This window comes from Anomaloglossus baeobatrachus, chromosome 12, assembly GCF_048569485.1.
Source record: "Anomaloglossus baeobatrachus isolate aAnoBae1 chromosome 12, aAnoBae1.hap1, whole genome shotgun sequence".
Lineage (NCBI taxonomy): Eukaryota > Metazoa > Chordata > Amphibia > Anura > Aromobatidae > Anomaloglossus > Anomaloglossus baeobatrachus.
The window spans coordinates 145,949,020-145,957,132 of record NC_134364.1 but is presented as its reverse complement, the minus strand read 5'-3'; the positions used below and the strand labels follow the sequence as shown (position 1 = coordinate 145,957,132).

The 8,113-nt window shown below is 45.3% G+C and overlaps 2 long non-coding RNA genes across 2 annotated transcripts; one reads left to right on the top strand and one right to left on the bottom strand.

The window, feature by feature from the left end:
• Window positions 1–2,943: 2,943 nt before the first annotated feature.
• LOC142258077 (uncharacterized) lies at window positions 2,944–6,449 on the bottom strand. The gene is made up of 4 exons (XR_012727705.1): window positions 6,259–6,449; window positions 3,789–3,859; window positions 3,122–3,173; window positions 2,944–3,033 (listed from the first exon to the last, which is right to left on the bottom strand). It is a non-coding gene; the product is annotated as an uncharacterized LOC142258077 (long non-coding RNA).
• Window positions 6,450–7,271: 822 nt separating this feature from the next.
• Window positions 7,272–7,653, top strand: LOC142258022 (uncharacterized). Its single transcript, XR_012727697.1, has 3 exons — window positions 7,272–7,327; window positions 7,416–7,490; window positions 7,575–7,653. It is a non-coding gene; the product is annotated as an uncharacterized LOC142258022 (long non-coding RNA).
• Window positions 7,654–8,113: the final 460 nt, after the last annotated feature.

Genomic DNA, 8,113 nt, shown 5'->3' with positions numbered 1-8,113 from the left:
GTCCAGATAAATCACCATGAATTGGTCCATGATATCCCTAAAAATATCGTTAACTAGATGTTGGAAAGCCGCGGGAGCGTTACAAAGTCCAAAAGGCATCACTAGGTACTCAAAATGTCCATACCGACATCGGAACGCGGTCTTCCACTCGTCTCCGGGACGTATGCGAAGTAGATTATATGCCCCACGGAGATCCAATTTGGTGAATATTTTTGCCTGTTGGACCCTCTCCAATAGCTCAGGAATCAACGGTAACGGATACCGGTTCCGGATGGTTATTTTATTCAGTTCCCGGTAGTCAATACAGGGTCTCAGAGTCCCCTCTTTCTTTTTCACGAAAAAGATGGGTGCCCCTGCTGGTGAGGTAGACGGGCGAATAAATCCCTTGGCTAGGCTCTCATCAATGTATTCTTTTAGTGCTTCTAGCTCAGGTGCCGCCAACGGGTAGACATGGCCAAACGGAATCTCCGCCCCTGGAAGTAAGTCTATGGGGCAATCATACGGTCTATGCTGGGGAAGCCGATCGGCTTTTCTTTTGTCGCATATGTCAGCAAAGTCATCATAAACCGGGGGTAGAACAGGTACCTGTACAGTGCCCTCCGCATTCGGTGTTACTGGAACCGGAACAGTTGGACTAATGGTCGGACCACTCTGCGGTGGGAAGGTTATTTCCTTAGTTTCCCAATCGATGACCGGATTCGTAGACCGTAGCCACGGAATACCTAAAATAATCGGAAAATGAGGAGAAGAAATTATCATGAAAACAAGGGTCTCCTGCTGACCTGGCTTCATCACGCATTCTAGCGGTACTGTTTCCTGATCCACTGGTCCAGAGCTTAACGGAGATCCGTCTACCGTCTCCATGGTAACCGGTGAGGATCTTTGCTGAGTCCGGATACCGTGTTTCCTGGCAAAAGAGGAGTCCATGAAATTTCCCCCTGCCCCAGAATCTATCATTGCAGAGGTAGGTATTAGATGCCCCTCCCACCGGATCTGAATGGGGAGCGAGCAATGGGTATATTTCCCTTCTGAGTCCTTCGGTGAGGTTGACATTACAGTCAAGGGAAATACCGCATCCAAGTGCCCACTTGCCTCAGAGATATCGGACTCTGCGTCCGTGTTGTCACACTCTGCCATGGCTGCCAATACCTTATTTGGGCGATTCGGACGTTTCGGGCAGTCGATCAAGAAATGATCCGATTGACCGCAATAGAAACACAAACGCTCACGGAGCCGGTGTTCGCGACGTTCGTTGGTCTCTCGCTTTTGCAGAGAGTCCACTTGCATAGGAACGTCCTCGGCCTCCCGTGGTGTCCTGAGAGCGGGTTCTCTAGAAGGAAACGCAAAGTTGTTTACACGGTTTACAGCTGCCCATTTTTCCTGTCTACGCTCCGTCAAGCGGGTATCAATACGCACACAGTGCTGGAGAAACAGTTCAAAATCCCCTGGAGATTCGGAACGAGCTAACTCGTCCTTGATGGTACTGGACAAACCTTTTCTGAATACAGACAATAATGCATTGTTTCCCCAGTCGGTGTCTACCACTAACCTCTTGAACTCAGTGGCGTATTCAACGACAGAACGCTTTCCCTGACGTAAGGAAAGGAGAGCCGATTCAGCGGTAGCACGGCGATTCGGATCATCAAACATTTGCGCCATTGCGTTCAGAAAGTCATCCAGGTGATTTAAACGGATGTCCCGATTCTCTATCATAGGATTAGCCCAAGCCAGTGCTCGTGAGGTTAATAACATGATTATACATAACACTTTGGACCGGTCAGAACGGTAATAATCAGCATGTACATCAAAAAACAGTATACATTGGTTCACAAATCCACGAAACTGACTACGATCACCATTGAAACGGAATGGGGGTAACCTAGGCATACCGGCAGCTGATACGGACGTAGTGGGGACGGCTTCCTGAGCCTCCACTCTGACTTGCAAATCCTGAATAGCCGGACCCAGTACCTGGTGATCATGGCCCAGCTGTGCCTCCACATCTCTGAGTTTAGTTTGCACCGCCTCCATCTCCTGCTGCAAGGAGTTGATCATGGAAAAGAGCTGATCTACTCGTGTCTCAGTCATTGCCCCAGCGAAATCCTCTTATGGCCTGAGTATAATGTAATACTACTGTATGTTCTGAGGATTTCGATTGCGTTAGGGCAATGACAACAGAGACGAGTTCTTGGTACAAGATGTTATATAATATGTCACCACGGTAGATACACAACGGGAATAAACACAGTAAAACAACACACAAAACGGAGCGAAGGGGATTCCCGGGGCCACGCACCGGACTCCCCCAGGGAGACCACCAGAGCGAACCCCTGTACAGGGACTGTCCGGCAATCAACCCTGGAAGGCCTAAATGTGCGGCAGCCGGTACACAAGGGGCAAGTGGTATAGTCCAGGAGTGTCCGTACGGGATGATTGTCCAGAGTGGTTACGAACCGGGCAGAGTGCTGATCAAAGACGGCAGACGGAGTCCGGGCACAGCTTGAAGAAAACCGGGTATGGTCCAGAGTCGGTCGGTAGAGTTTCAGGAGAATCCAAGGCAATCAGGAAGTAGAAACAGCAAAGCAGGAGCACACAGCAAGCAGTATACTCAGGCACTGGACTGGGCTGAGAGGCGGCCTTTTAAGCAGCTGGACAGGAAGTAGGGCAACAGAACCTTAAACTCCATGTTAACTGAGGGCAAGCTCATTCAAAAGAGAACTGGAAAACCTGGAAACCTGACAGATTCCTCAGGAATATGAAAAATCAGGGTGAAACACAACCACCTCTTATAGCAAGTAGACCCGGACGGGTTATGCTGCATCCGTCAAAGATACAAGGATCTGTGTAAACATAATGAACTGAAAAGAATGTATGAATATGTGGACTGTAGTATAAATTATAGTATTTTTCTGACCAATATAGGAGACTCCATCCTACCTTGTACAATAAAGATATTAAGATGTAGGTGAGGCTGCCTTAGTGGTGTGGTGAAGCTGTAGTATATATATACGTCCGTTATAGATGAGACAGCGGCTGTAATGTATAGAGAAGGGGGTAAGACATGTGTGGTTATACCTGTCTATGGGCTAGAGGGTATAAAAGGTTGGAGACAATGACATACCTGACCTAATGCCATCTGCGTATAGGGTGTAGATAGGAGCGGGCCAAAGGCTCTGGGGAGTAGATGAAAGGGTTAAAAGCAAACACAGGAAAGAGGCAACCAAGTGATTGCAAAAGAGAGGACCAAGACTAGTAACTCAGGGAGAAGTACAGAACTATACGTAACATACCTTAATGGAGGGTGCAGATCTATATCAGCCACGTGTAAGGCGCCAGACGCCATGTGTGCTATGTGCTGGGTTTTTTATACGTAACCAGGAAGTCGAAGCTTCCAATGGGGGACGGGCTATGTGCGTCACATGACTGGCTGACGTCCGCCGACATGTGGACGTCATGGGCCGCGCACGCGCGGTCCAACGCCGCGGTTGCAGCGCCGGTCCCGCGCATGCGCGGGAGACAAAGCCCACATGCCGGCGTGTGAGGGAGGTGGGTGTTGATGTGTCGGATATCACGCGCACGCGCGGAGACACACTATACGGCGGCATCTCCACGCGTGCGCGGAAGACAGACACATACAAAGAAGTAACGTAATATCCTACGCGCGTGCGCGTAGGATCCCGTGGCCAGAGCGCGCATATCGGGGCCAGGCGCCATAATGACGCCGTGCACCGAGAGCGCGCAGGGGACAGGAGATCCCGCGCACGCGCAGTGAGAAGGACCATACAAACCGAGTGCAAGTGCTGGACATATTTCACAGGTGGCGTATGTGAGGAGGGTGCATTCAGAGGTTTTGGGTGACCTAGGAAAAAGAAAGTAGATGTTAGAATTGCAAGTATTCACCCTAATCATACTCCTGTGAATAAAGTTAAAAAAGGAAATTATCACCAATCAATTTGCTATATGTTATCAGGAGACACTTCTAATTGATCACATCATATTCCCGATTCAGCCCATGTGGTTCCAGGGTTCTTAAAGTGTGGATCCAATATGCCTCACGTTGTTTCAAGGCCCTTATCCTGTTGCCACCCCTCCTTATGGGGGGTATGTGTTCTAAGATCTGATATTTAAGTTGTGCTATTGTGTGTTTGAATGTAACAAAGTGATATGGGATAGGCAACATGGTTTGTTGACAACGGATGGTGGATTTATGTTTATTGATGCGGTCTCGGATATGTTGGGTAGTCTCTCCAACATATCCGAGACCGCATGGGCACTTTATGAGATATACTACAAATGAAGAGTCACATGTTAAAAAATCTCGAATGTGAAACACCTTACCGGTGTGTGGATGAGTAAATGTGTCTCCCCGGGTTAGATTATTGCATTGCAAACAATGCAAACAGGGAAAGTTGCCAACTTTTGGAGTCCCTAGAAAAGTTTGTCGTGACGTACCGGTGGTAGACCCTATATCGGCCCGTACTAAATTGTCTCTAAGATTCTTCGGACGTTTGTGGCAAAACAACGGGAGTTGAGAGAACTCAGAGACAGAGGGATAGGCAGTTTGAAGTAATGGCCAGTGGTGCGCAACAATACCTTTGATTAACGGTGAAAATGGATGGTAGGTATTCACACACGCTACTCGAGGCTGTTTAGACCGGGTAGTATCTAATTGCGACGTGCGGTTATTTGCTATGTGAGCAGGGTAACCCCTGGATATGAATTTTGAACCCATTTCCTGTAACCTCAATTCACGTTTATCAGGATCTGAAACGATTCTCTCTACTCGCTTATGTTGTGATATGGGAAGAGCCCTCTTGGTATGAGCTGGATGACAACTAGTAAAATGAAGTAAACTGTTTCGGTCAGTGGCCTTTACAAAGAGATCAGTCTCAATGTGGCCTTCAGGTGAAAGATATATCTGAGTGTCGAGAAAGCTGATAGTATGGGGATCCTGATGTATAGTGAAATTGAGGCCTGGTCTATAGGTGTTGAGCTGATGAAAGAACTCATCCAAGGTGGAGGAATCACCATGCCAAATCATGAAAATGTCATCAATGAATCTTTTCCATATCACTGAATGTTCCCTCCACAGTGAGTTCTGGTATACGTGGAGGGCCTCAAAATGTGCCATGTAAATATTAGCATACGGTGGTGCCATGTTTGACCCCATCGCTGTGCCTCTGCATTGTAGATAAAATGTATCTTCAAACATGAAAAAGTTGTTTCCCAATATAGTATGAATGAGGTCCATGCAAAAGGAATGTTGCGCAGTGGTAAAAGTGTTCTGTAGTTCAAGGAACCAGTCCACTGCCTGTATTCCATCAGCGTGTGCTATACTCGTGTACAAACTGTTGACATCAAGTGTGACCAGTAGACAATTAGATGGGATATTCGTGAGTGAACGCAAATGACCCAAAAAATCAGAGGTGTCTCTGAGGTAGGATGGTATGGTGGGCACTAACGGTGTTAAGATCCTATCCACGGTAATAGCTAGAGGTGACAACACTGAATCAGTGGACGCTACAATGGGGCGACCAGGTGGTGACTGTAAATTCTTATGGATTTTTGGCAGAGTGTAAAACACTGGTATAACGGGATCTGTTTTAATGAGAAAGTCGGCCAATTTGTTATCTATACTTCTCTGTGATAGATGGTAATCGACTAGATCCTTAATTTTAGCTTGTATGTCTCTGGTAGGATCCGTAGGAATGGGTAAATATGTATGCCTGTCCCGCAGTTGTCCTTGAATTTCAGAGATATAATAGGTCTTGTCAAGAACTACTATCGCTCCACCCTTGTCGGCTGGTTTAATGATGATATGAGTATTGTCCCTGAGTGTACGAATGGCCCTATGTTCCTCCGGTGTAACATTGCTCCTCACTTTGTAATTACCCCTCTCAATGGATTTAAGTGTCGTCTCTATATCTTTGGAGACTAATGCAATGTAAGTCTCTACTGGGTGGTAATTCTTAGGTGGATTAAACCTGCTGGGATGTCTTAAATTGAGGTCGTGTAATGCGAAGGTACCAGGGATATCATTCGAACTAGGCATGACCGTGGAAATGTCAGGGTTAGAAAGGTCAGGATTAGAAAAATGAACTTTCAAACGTAAGGTTCGGTAGAAACGTCTAAGTTCCTGGTCTAATAGGAACGAATCAAACGGTGGTGTGGGACAAAAAGTGAGGCCCTTCTGCAGTACCTGTGTTTCTGCAAGGGAAAGGTTATACGAAGAAATATTAAACACCAAATTCCTCATACCTGAGAACGAGTCTGTACCCGATGTGGTGTGTACGCCTTTCCTCTTCCCCCGCCTGGTCGCCCTCTTGTGGATTGTCTTTGTTCCAAAAAATGGGGCGGTCGGGAGAAGAAAGAATCACTGTCCGAACCCGAGGAGGCAGAGAAGCGTGAAGGGCCAGAAGATCCTGCTGGACGTCTCGAGAAGTTGTCGAATGCCCGCCACCTATAGACTCGGTCCCTAGAGTAGTCCTCCTGTAAGTAAAAACTCTATAGTCAACACAATAATGTCCATAGAGTTTTTACAGAAGGAGATAGAGGAACTCGGACCTAAGATCCGCTCCATCGAGGACCAACTCACTAACTGTCTACCTAGCGCAGAATGGGACAAAATCCATAAGAAGACTCAAGAGACGATTTTGGATTTTAAGAAGACGTTACAAGAAAGAAAGCGCCAAAAGTTCGTCCGTGATATATACTACAGCTTCACCACACCACTAAGGCAGCCTCACCTACATCTTAATATCTTTATTGTACAAGGTAGGATGGAGTCTCCTATATTGGTCAGAAAAATACTATAATTTATACTACAGTCCACATATTCATACATTCTTTTCAGTTCATTATGTTTACACAGATCCTTGTATCTTTGACGGATGCAGCATAACCCGTCCGGGTCTACTTGCTATAAGAGGTGGTTGTGTTTCACCCTGATTTTTCATATTCCTGAGGAATCATTTTGAAACCCATTCCCTATTTTGTAGGTAATATAACTTTTTCTTATCTCAATCACCCTGTATCTCTATGATATCTCGGTACACATTCTGTTTTTATCTTCATAATTTTGTAGATCACAGCACTAACCATCCACCCATATAAGTCAGGCAGATCTGGATGAGGTTCCGGACCCTCTCTTTTTTAACTTCATCCTTGAGGTATGCTCTCCCTGATGGAAGATATACTATGCAAAAGCTTTCACGTACTTCATATTTATACGTTCTCCCACATTGTTTTCACTATACTCATTATGACTTTGTAGAACTACTTTATTTCATGACCCCTGAGGGATTGACACACCTATCACATCTGTAAGGTACGCCTTCTCTTGGAACTCATAGATTTTTAGGTCCTGACCCAAAACACTGATAGTGAAAGGATGTTTTCTTTATCTAATCCCCCAGAGCGGCGAAGGTTTCTCCTTCACTACAGTATCCACTCGATCTGATGTTTTGATCTTACCATTTGGTTCTAATTAGGTATACCCTAGATATAACCTTATGTATTTCTTTCTTTTTTTCATCATTATGTGTGACACTAATATTCCATGTTTCACCTTTTAGTACCTTTACGGATACCACTAGTTGGTTCAGCAACCGTGTTTTGGTGCTCATTTAAGAAATCTGGTTCTAGCTTTCATAGGTATGTCTTTACCTCCAGTTCTCCGATTTGGTACAAACTTGTTGTATTGATCCCCAATTGGGAGGATTATTCTTAGCTGTATGTAATCTTTGAATTCATGGGTGATTTTCATGTACCTTCTCTATGTAATGCTCATTATTTGGAACCTGTTTTCATGATGAACCCTTCCCACACCCTCTTCCCTCTCGTATGTAATACATATTGTGATTGTGTAACATTATGTATCATTGTAACCTTGTAATTTTTCTTTTTCTGTTATTGTATATTAGTCCCTGAAGAAAATCCGAATTGGGTTGAAACGTCGGACAATCTTTTGTTTATAATAAAGACATTTTTTGGAGCATCATATTGGATTCTTGATTAATCTTTCTACAGTGTGCCGGAGTATATGTATTATATTGACTGTTTTTCTCCAGAGCACCTACATTCAAGATAGGTCGAGCCAGGTTTTAGCCTCTAT